This window comes from Cetorhinus maximus, unplaced genomic scaffold (assembly GCF_964194155.1).
Source record: "Cetorhinus maximus unplaced genomic scaffold, sCetMax3.hap1.1 HAP1_SCAFFOLD_4110, whole genome shotgun sequence".
NCBI classification, from domain to species: Eukaryota; Metazoa; Chordata; class Chondrichthyes; order Lamniformes; family Cetorhinidae; genus Cetorhinus; species Cetorhinus maximus.
This window is the reverse complement of record NW_027600015.1, coordinates 1-10000: the sequence shown is the minus strand read 5'-3', so window position 1 is coordinate 10000 and position 10000 is coordinate 1.

The window sequence follows — 10000 nt, the reverse complement described above, 5'->3', positions numbered from 1 at the left end:
CTGTCTCTCTCTCTCTGTGTCTCTCTCTCTCTCTGTCTCTCTCTCCCTGTCTCTCTCTCCCTGTCTCTCTCTCTCTGTCTCTCTCTCTCTCTCTGTCTCTCTCTCTCTCTCTCTCTGTCTCTGTCTCTCTCTCTCTGTCTCTCTCTCTCTGTCTCTCTCTCTCTGTGTCTCTCTCTCTCTCTGTCTCTCTCTCCCTGTCTCTCTCTCTCTGTCTCTCTCTCTCTCTGTCTCTCTCTCCCTGTCTCTCTCTCCCTGTCTCTCTCTCTCTGTCTCTCTCTCTCTGTCTCTCTCTCTCTCTCTCTGTCTCTCTCTCTCTCTGTCTCTGTCTCTCTCTCTCTGTCTCTCTCTCTGTCTCTATCTGTCTCTCTCTCTGTCTCTCTCTCTCTCTCTATATCTGTCATCCTCTCTCCTTTAAGATGCTCCTTCAATGCTCCCTCTTTGACTGAGAGCCTGTCCCTGACATCTCCCCATGTGGCTCGGGGTGAGATTGAATCTGAGATGACAGTTTTGTGCCTTTGAAGATGCTTCTATTTCAACAAGGGAGCATCGCAGGCAGCGTCTGACCCTCTCCCCCCAGCCTGTCCGAACTCTCAGCCCCACTCGATCACCAGCTTCAACACAATCCACAGGAACCGGACTCAGAACTCAGCAGATCGGATCCGGTGTGTGTGCTCCGTGTGAGACTCCTCTTCCCCATCCCCATGTCCTTCTATTCCTCTCTCCTTCGTGTGTTTATGCAACTTCCCCCTCCTCCCTCCACCCTTTAAATGTACCTCTGCTCTTCTCCTCCAGCCTCTTGTGGGAGTGAGTTCCGCACTCCCCCCACTCTCTGGGTAAAGAGGTTTCTCCTCCCTCCGCCTGGTTCTAGTCTAGCCTCGCCAACTCCTGTACGGCAACCCTATCGAAACCTCTCCATCAGGTCACACTGAGGGATACGGAGACAGGAACTGTGCACGGTGCTCCGAGTGTGGTCTAACCGAGGGGGATACGGAGACCGGAACTGTGCACAGTGCTCCGAGTGTGGTCTAAACGAGGGATACGGAGACCGGAACTGTGCACGTTGCTCCGAGTGTGGTCTAACCCAGGGGGATACGGAGACCGGAACTGTGCACGGTGCTCCGAGTGTGGTCTAACCGAGGGGATACGGAGACAGGAACACGGTGCTCCGAGTGTGGTCTAACCGAGGGATACGGAGACCGGAACTGTGCACGGTGCTCCGAGTGTGGTCTAACCGAGGGGATACGGAGACCGGAACTGTGCACGGTGCTCCCAGTGTGGTCTAACTGAGGGGGATACGGAGACCGGAACTGTGCACGGTGCTCCGAGTGTGGTCTAACCGAGGGATACGGAGACCGGAACTGTGCACGGTGCTCCTAGTGTGGTCTAACCGATGGATACGGAGACCAGAACTGTGCACGGTGCTCCGAGTGTGGTCTAACCGAGGGATAGGGAGACCGGAACTGTGCACGGTGCTCCGATTGTGGTCTAACCGAGGGGATACGGAGACCGGAACTGTGCACGGTGCTCCCAGTGTGGTCTAACTGAGGGAGATACGGAGACCGGAACTGTGCACGGTGCTCCGAGTGTGGTCTAACTGAGGGATACGGAGACTGGAACTGTGCACGGTGCTCCGAGTGTGGTCTAACCGAGGTGATTCGGAGACTGGAACTGTGCACGGTTCTCCGAGTGTGGTCTAACCGAGGGATACGGAGACCGGAACTGTGCACGGTGCTCCGAGTGTGGTCTAACCGAGGGGTACGGAGACCGGAACTGTGCACGGTGCTCCAAGTGAGGTCTAACCGAGGGGATACGGAGACCGGAACTGTGCATGGTGCTCCGAGTGTGGTCTAACCAAGGGGATACAGAGACCGGAACTGTGCACAGTGCTCCCAGTGTGGTCTAACCGAGGGTTACGGAGACCGGAACTGTGCACGGTGCTCCGAGTGTGGTCTAACCGAGGGATACGGAGACCTGAACTGCACACGGTGCTCCCAGTGTGGTCTAACCGAGGGGGATACGGAGACCGGAACTGTGCACGGTGCTCCAAGTGTGGTCTAACCGAGGGATACGGAGACTGTAACTGTGCACTGTGCTCCCAGTGTGGTCTAACCGAGGAATAGAGAGACTGGAACTGTGCACAGTGCTCCGAGTATGGTCTAACCGAGGGACAGGGAGACCAGAACCGTGCACGGTGCTCCGAGTGTGGTCTAACCGAGGGATAGGGAGACCAGAACTGTGCACGGTGCTCTGAGTGTTGTCTAACCGAGTGATAGGGAGACCGGAACTGTGCACGGTGCTCCGAGCGTGGTCTAACCGAGCGGTACGGAGACCGGAACTGTGCACGGTGCTCCAAGTGAGGTCTAACTGAGGGGATACGGAGACCGGAACTGTGCACGGTGCTCCCAGTGTGGTCTAACCGAGGGGTACGGAGACCGGAACAGTGCACGGTGCTCCGAGTGTGGTCTAACCGAGGAATAGAGAGACCGGAACTGTGCACGGTGCTCCGAGTGTGGACTAACCGAGGGATACGGAGACCAGAACTGTTCACGGTGCTCCGAGTGTGGTCTAACCGAGGGATAGGGAGACCGGAACTGTGCACGGTGCTCCGAGTGTGGTTTAACCGAGGGGGATACGGAGACCGGAACTGTGCACGGTGCTCCCAGTGTGGTCTAACCAAGGGATACGGAGACAGGAACTGTGCACGGTGCTCCGAATGTGGTCTAACCGAGAAGGATATGGAGACCGGAACTGTGCACGGTGCTCCGAGTGTGGTCTAACCAAGGGATACGGAGACAGGAACTGTGCACGGTGCTCCGAGTGTGGTCTAACCGAGGGGATACGGAGACCGGAACTGTGCACGGTGCTCCGAGTGTGGTCTAACCGAGGGATACGGAGACAGGAACTGTGCACGGTGCTCCGAGTGTGGTCTAACCGAGGGGGATACGGAGACCGGAACTGTGCACGGTGCTCCGAGTGTGGTCTAACCGAGGGATACGGAGACCGGAACTGTGCACGGTGCTCCGAGTGTGGTCTAACCGAGGGTTTAAATTCCATCCCTAATTTCTGGAACTGAACCCCAGTTTATAAGAGTGTTATTCATCGGCCCTTGTGAACCTGTGTTTCTATATATTGGTGAGAGTTGTATATCTGTACACCAGATCCCTCTGTTCCTCACCCCAACTCCCCCACCCATTTACCGGTGGTCCCCATGCCCACCTGAGAACAGAAAACCCTGGCCTCTCTCTCTCTCACACACGCTCTCTCTCACACTGTCTTTCTCTGTCTGCCTCTCTCTCTCACACTGTCTTTCTCTGTCTGTCTCTCTCTCTGTCTTTCTCTGTCTGCCTCTCTCTCTCTCACTGTCTTTCTCTGTCTGCCTCTCTCTCTCACACTGTCTTTCTCTGTCTGTCTCTCTCTCTCACACACTGTCCCTCTTTCTCTGTCTGCCTCTCTCTCTCTCTCTGTCTGTCTCTCTCACACTGTCCCTCTCTCTCTGTCTGCCTCTCTCTCTCTCTCTGTCTGTCTGTCCCTCTCTCTCTGTCTGCCTCTCTCTCTCACACTGTCCCTCTCTCTGTCTACCTCTCTCTCTCACACTGTCCCTCTCTCTGTCTACTTCTCTCTCTCACACTGTCCCTCTTTCTCTGTCTGCCTCTCTCTCTCACACTGTCCCTCTTTCTCTGTCTGCCTCTCTCTCTCACACTGTCTTTCTCTGTCTGCCTCTTTCTCACACTGTCCCTCTTTCTCTCTCTCACACTGTCCCTTTTTCTGTCTGTCTCTCTCTCAGTCTTTCTCTGTCTGCCTCTCTCTCTCACTGTCTTTCTCTGTCTGCCTCTCTCTCTCTCTGTCTGTCTCTCTCTCACACTGTCCCTCTCTGTCTGCCTCTCTCTCACACGGTCCCTCTTTCTGTCTGTCTCTCTCTCACTGTCTTTCTTGTCTGCCTCTCTCTCACTGTCCCTCTCTCTGTCTCTCACACTGTCCCCCTCTCTCTGTCTGCCTCTCTCACTGTCCCTCTCTCTGTCTGCCTCTCTCTCACACTGTCCCTCTCTCTACCTCTCTCTCACACTGTCCCTCTTTCTGTCTGTCTCTCACTGTCTTTCTCTGTCTGCCTCTCTCTCTCACTGTCCCTCTCTCTCTGTCTCTCTCTCACACTGTCCCTCTCTCTCTGTCTGCCTCTCTCTCTCTCTGTCTTTCTCTGTCTGTCTGTCTCTCTCTCTCACACTGTCCCTCTCTCTGTCTACCTCTCTCTCTCACACTGTCCCTCTCTCTGTCTACTTCTCTCTCTCACACTGTCCCTCTTTCTCTGTCTGCCTCTCTCTCTCTCACACTGTCTTTTTTTCTGTCTGTCTCTCTCTCACTGTCTTTCTCTGTCTGCCTCTCTCTCTCACACTATCTTTCTCTGTCTGCCTCTCTCTCACACTGTCCCTCTTTCTCTGTCTGCCTCTCTCTCTCACACTGTCCCTCTCTGTCTGCCTCTCTCTCACACGGTCCCTCTTTCTGTCTGTCTCTCACTGTCTTTCTCTGTCTGCCTCTCTCTCACTGTCCCTCTCTCTGTCTCTCACACTGTCCCTCTCTCTCTGTCTGCCTCTCTCACTGTCCCTCTCTCTGTCTGCCTCTCTCACACTGTCCCTCTCTCTGTCTACCTCTCTCTCACACTGTCCCTCTTTCTGTCTGTCTCTCTCTCACTGTCTTTCTCTGTCTGCCTCTCTCTCTCACACTGTCCCTCTCTCTCTGTCTCTCTCACACTGTCCCTCTCTCTGTCTGCCTCTCTCTCACACTGTCCCTCTGTCTACCTCTCTCTCACACTGTCCCTCTTTGTCTCTCTCTCTCACACTGTCCCTCTCTGTCTCTCTCTCACACACTGTCCCTCTTTGTCTCTCTCTCTCTCTCACACTGTCCCTCTCTGTCTGCCTCTCTCTCACACTGTCCCTCTCTGTCTGCCTCTCTCTCTCACACTGTCCCTCTCTCTGTCTACCTCTCACACTGTCACTCTCTGTCTACCTCTCTCTCTCTCACACTGTCCCTCTTTCTCTGTCTGTCTCTCTCACACTGTCCCTCTTTCTGTCTGCCTCTCTCTCACTGTCTTTCTCTGTCTGCCTCTCTCACTGTCCCTCTTTCTGTCTGTCTCTCTGTCCGCCTCTCTCTCTCTCTGTCTCTTGTTTCTCTCACAGTCTCTCTCTCACACTGTCTTTCTGTCTGTCTCTCTCTCACACTCGCTTTTTCACTCGTCTCACTCACAATGTTTCTCTTTCTCTCTCTCGGTCACACTGTGTCTGTCTGCCTCTCTCTCATTCTTGTCTCTCCCTCACACACTCTTTCTCTCACACACATAGTCTCTCTTTCTCTGCCTCTCACACTCTCTCCCTGTCACTGCCTCCCTCTCTGGCGCACACTGTGTGTCTCTCTCTCCTCCTTTAAGACACTCCTTAAAACCTCCCTCTCTGACCGAGGTTTCGGTTGCCTGTCCCTGATATCCCCTCACATGGCTCAGGGTCAAACCGCATTTCATAATGTCATTCCGTAGTCACAGAATCACACAGAGCAGGAGAGGCCCTTCGGCCCATCGAGTCTGCGCCGACGCTGTGAGAAACACCTGACCTACCTCCCTAACCCCATTGACCAGCACTTGGCCCCATAGCCTTGAATGTTTATGAGGTGCCAAGTGCTCATCCAGGTACTTTTTAAAGGATGTGCGGCTAACCCACCTCCACCATCCTCCCAGGCAGCGCATTCCAGACCCTCACCACCCTCTGGGTCAAAAAGCTTTTCCTCACATCCCCACCTAAACCTCCTGCCCCCTCTCACCTTGAACTTGTGTCCCCCTCGTGACTGACCCATCAACTAAGGGGAACAGCTGCTCCCTATCTACCCCTGTCCATGCCCCTCATAATCTTGTACACCTCGATCAGGTCGCCCCTCAGTCTTCTCTGCTCCAACGAAAACAACCCAAGTCTATCCAAACCTCTCTTCATAACTTAAACGTTTCATCCCAGGCAACATCCTGGTGAATCTCCTCTACACCCCCTCCAGTGCCATCACATCCTTCCTATAATGTGGCGACCAGAACTGCACACAGTACTCCAGCTGTGGCCTCACCAAGGGTCTATACAACTCCAACATGACCTCCCTACTTTTGTAATCTATGCCTCGACTGATAAAGGCAAGTGAGCCATCTGCCTTTTTCACCACCCCACTAACATGCCCCTCCGTCTTCAGAGATCTATGGACACACACGCCAAGGTCCCTTTGTTCCTCAGAACTTCCTAGTTCCATGCCGTTCATTGAATACTTCCTTGTCAAATTACTCCTTCCAAAGTGTATCACCTCACACTTTTCAGGGTTAAATTCCATCTGCCACTTATCTGCCCATTTGACCATCCCGTCTATATCTTCCTGTAGCCCAAGACACTCGACCTCAATGTTAACCACCCGGCCAATCTTTGTGCAGTGGGATGTTTCGTTATATCAAAAGGACAATATAAATACTCTTTCTTATGAAACAAACCCTTGAAAGATGGGAGCAAGGAGGTGATGCCCAGGAAAGGAAGAGGAAATTCTAATCATGTCACCACCACAGTTTAATCGCACTGTTTATTGGAATTTCTATTGAAGGAAATATAAATATACGGCTTCAGGACACGGCATCAACTGATCAAATTCCGTCTCAAAGTTTCTTCATCCACTCCAGCGACGGTCCGATCTTGTCACATGGATGGGCAGGAATGTCTGGCATATTCCCATCATCCCGGACAGGGACTGGTGAGAGACCAAGGAAGACACGGTCAGAATTGAGGGAGAGAGAGAGAGAGAGAGACAGAGCAGAAAAACACGTGTGTTACATCCAGGTACTGAACGGTGAGAGTGTCTATATCAGAGTGTTACAGTGAGGGGTGTGGGGTATATCAGAGTGTTACAGTGAGGGGTGTGGGATATATCAGAGTGTTACAGTGAGGGGTGTGGGGTATATCAGAGTGTTACAGTGAGGGGTGTGTGGTATATCAGAGTGTTACAGTGAGGGGTGTGGGATATATCAGAGTGTTACAGTGAGGGGTGTGGGATATATCAGAGTGTTACAGTGAGGGGTGTGGGATATATCAGAGTGTTACAGTGAGGGGTGTGGGATATATCAGAGTGTTACAGTGAGGGGTGTGGGTTATATCAGAGTGTTACAGTGAGGGGTGTGGGATATATCAGAGTGTTACAGTGAGGGGTGTGGGATATATCAGAGTGTTACAGTGAGGGGTGTGAGGTATATCAGAGTGTTACAGTGAGTGGTGAGGGGTATATCAGAGTGTTACAGTGAGGGGTGTGGGGTATATCAGAGTGTTACAGTGAGGGGTGTGGGATATATCAGAGTGTTACAGTGAGGGGTGTGGGATATATCAGAGTGTTACAGTGAGGGGTGTGGGGTATATCAGAGTGTTACAGTGAGGGGTGTGGGGTATATCAGAGTGTTACAGTGAGGGGTGTGGGATATATCAGAGTGTTACAGTGAGGGGTGTGGGGTATATCAGAGTGTTACAGTGAGGGGTGTGGGGTATATCAGAGTGTTACAGTGAGGGGTGTGGGGTATATCAGAGTGTTACAGTGAGGGGTGTGGGGTATATCAGAGTGTTACAGTGAGGGGTGTTGGGTATATCAGAGTGTTACAGTGAGGGGTGTGGGGTATATCAGAGTGTTACAGTGAGGGGTGTGGGATATATCAGAGTGTTACAGTGAGGGGTGTGGGGTATATCAGGGTGTTACAGTGAGGGGTGTGGGATATATCAGAGTGTTACAGTGAGGGGTGTGGGGTATATCAGAGTGTTGGGGTGTGGGGTCGGGGTGTATCGGAGTGAGGGGGTGTGGGGTCGGGGGCTCGGGGTGTATCGGAGTGAGGGGGTAAGGGGTAAGGAGTCGGGGGCTCGGGGTGTATCGGAGCGTTGGGGTGTGGGGTCGGGGGGTATCGGAGTGAGGGGGTAAGGGGTAAGGAGTCGGGGGCTCGGGGTGTATCGGAGTGAGGGGGTAAGGGGTAAGGAGTCGGGGGCTCGGGGTGTATCGGAGTGAGGGGGTAAGGGGTAAGGAGTCGGGGGCTCGGGGTGTATCGGAGTGAGGGGGTAAGGGGTAAGGAGTCGGGGGCTCGGGGTGTATCGGAGTGAGGGGGTAAGGGGTAAGGAGTCGGGGGTTCGGGGTGTATCGGAGCGTTGGGGTGAGGGGTGTGGGTATATCAGAGTGTTGGGGTGTGGGAGTGAGGGGGTACGGGGTCGGGGGTTCGGGGTGTATCGGAGTGAGGGGGTAAGGGGTAAGGAGTTGGGGGTTCGGGGTGTATCGGAGTGAGGGGGTAAGGAGTCGGGGGCTCGGGGTGTTTCGGAGTGAGGGGGTAAGGGGTAAGGAGTCGGGGGCTCGGGGTGTATCGGAGTGAGGGGGTAAGGGGTAAGGAGTCGGGGGTTCGGGGTGTATCGGAGTGAGGGGGTAAGGGGTAAGGAGTCGGGGGCTCGGGGTGTATCGGAGTGAGGGGGTAAGGGGTAAGGAGTCGGGGGTTCGGGGTGTATCGGAGTGAGGGGGTAAGGGGTAAGGAGTCGGGGGGTCGGGGTGTATCGGAGCGTTGGGGTAAGGGGTAAGGAGTCGGGGGTTCGGGATGTATCGGAGTGAGGGGGTAAGGGGTAAGGGGTCGGGGGCTCGGGGTGTATCGGAGTGAGGGGGTAAGGGGTAAGGAGTCGGGGGCTCGGGGTGTATCGGAGCGTTGGGGTGTGGGGTCGGGGGGTATCGGAGTGAGGGGGTAAGGGGTAAGGAGTCGGGGGCTCGGGGTGTATCGGAGTGAGGGGGTAAGGGGTAAGGGGTAAGGGGTCGGGGGCTCGGGGTGTATCGGAGTGAGGGGGTAAGGGGTAAGGAGTCGGGGGCTCGGGGTGTATTGGAGCGTTGGGGTGTGGGGTCGGGGTGTATCGGAGTGAGGGGGTAAGGGGTAAGGAGTCGGGGGCTCGGGGTGTATCGGAGTGAGGGGGTAAGGGGTAAGGGGTCGGGGGCTCGGGGTGTATCGGAGTGAGGGGGTAAGGGGTAAGGAGTCGGGGGCTCGGGGTGTATCGGAGTGAGGGGGTAAGGGGTAAGGAGTCGGGGGCTCGGGGTGTATCGGAGTGAGGGGGTAAGGGGTGAGGAGTCGGGGGCTCGGGGTGTATCGGAGCGTTGGGGTGAGGGGGTCGGGGGGTATCGGAGTGAGGGGGTAAGGGGTAAGGAGTCGGGGGCTCGGGGTGTATCGGAGTGAGGGGGTAAGGGGTGAGGAGTCGGGGGCTCGGGGTGTATCGGAGTGTTGGGGTTCGGGGGTTCGGTGTGTATCGGAGTGAGGGGGTAAGGAGTCGGGGGGTCGGGGGGTATCGGAGTGAGGGGGTAAGGGGTAAGGAGTCGGGGGCTCGGGGTGTATCGGAGTGAGGGGGTAAGGGGTAAGGAGTCGGGGGCTCGGGTGTATCGGAGTGAGGGGGTAAGGAGTCGGGGATTCGGGGTGTATCGGAGTGAGGGGGTAAGGAGTCGGGGGTTCGGGGTGTATCGGAGTGAGGGGGTAAGGGGTAAGGGGTCGGGGGCTCGGGGTGTATCGGAGTGAGGGGGTAAGGGGTAAGGAGTCGGGGCTCGGGGGGTATCGGAGTGAGGGGGTAAGGAGTCGGGGGCTCGGGGTGTATTGGAGTGAGGGGGTAAGGGGTAAGGAGTCGGGGGCTCGGGGGGTATCGGAGTGAGGGGGTAAGGGGTAAGGAGTCGGGGGCTCGGGGTGTATCGGAGTGAGGGGGTAAGGGGTAAGGAGTCGGGGGCTCGGAGTGTATCGGAGTGAGGGGGTAAGGAGTCGGGGGCTCGGGGTGTATCGGAGTGAGGGGGTAAGGGGTCGGGGGCTCGGGGTGTATCGGAGCGTTGGGGTGTGGGGTCGGGGGGTATCGGAGTGAGGGGGTAAGGGGTCGGGGGCTCGGGGTGTATCGGAGCGTTGGGGTGTGGGGGTCGGGGGGTATCGGAGTGAGGGGGTAAGGGGTAAGGAGTCGGGGGCTCG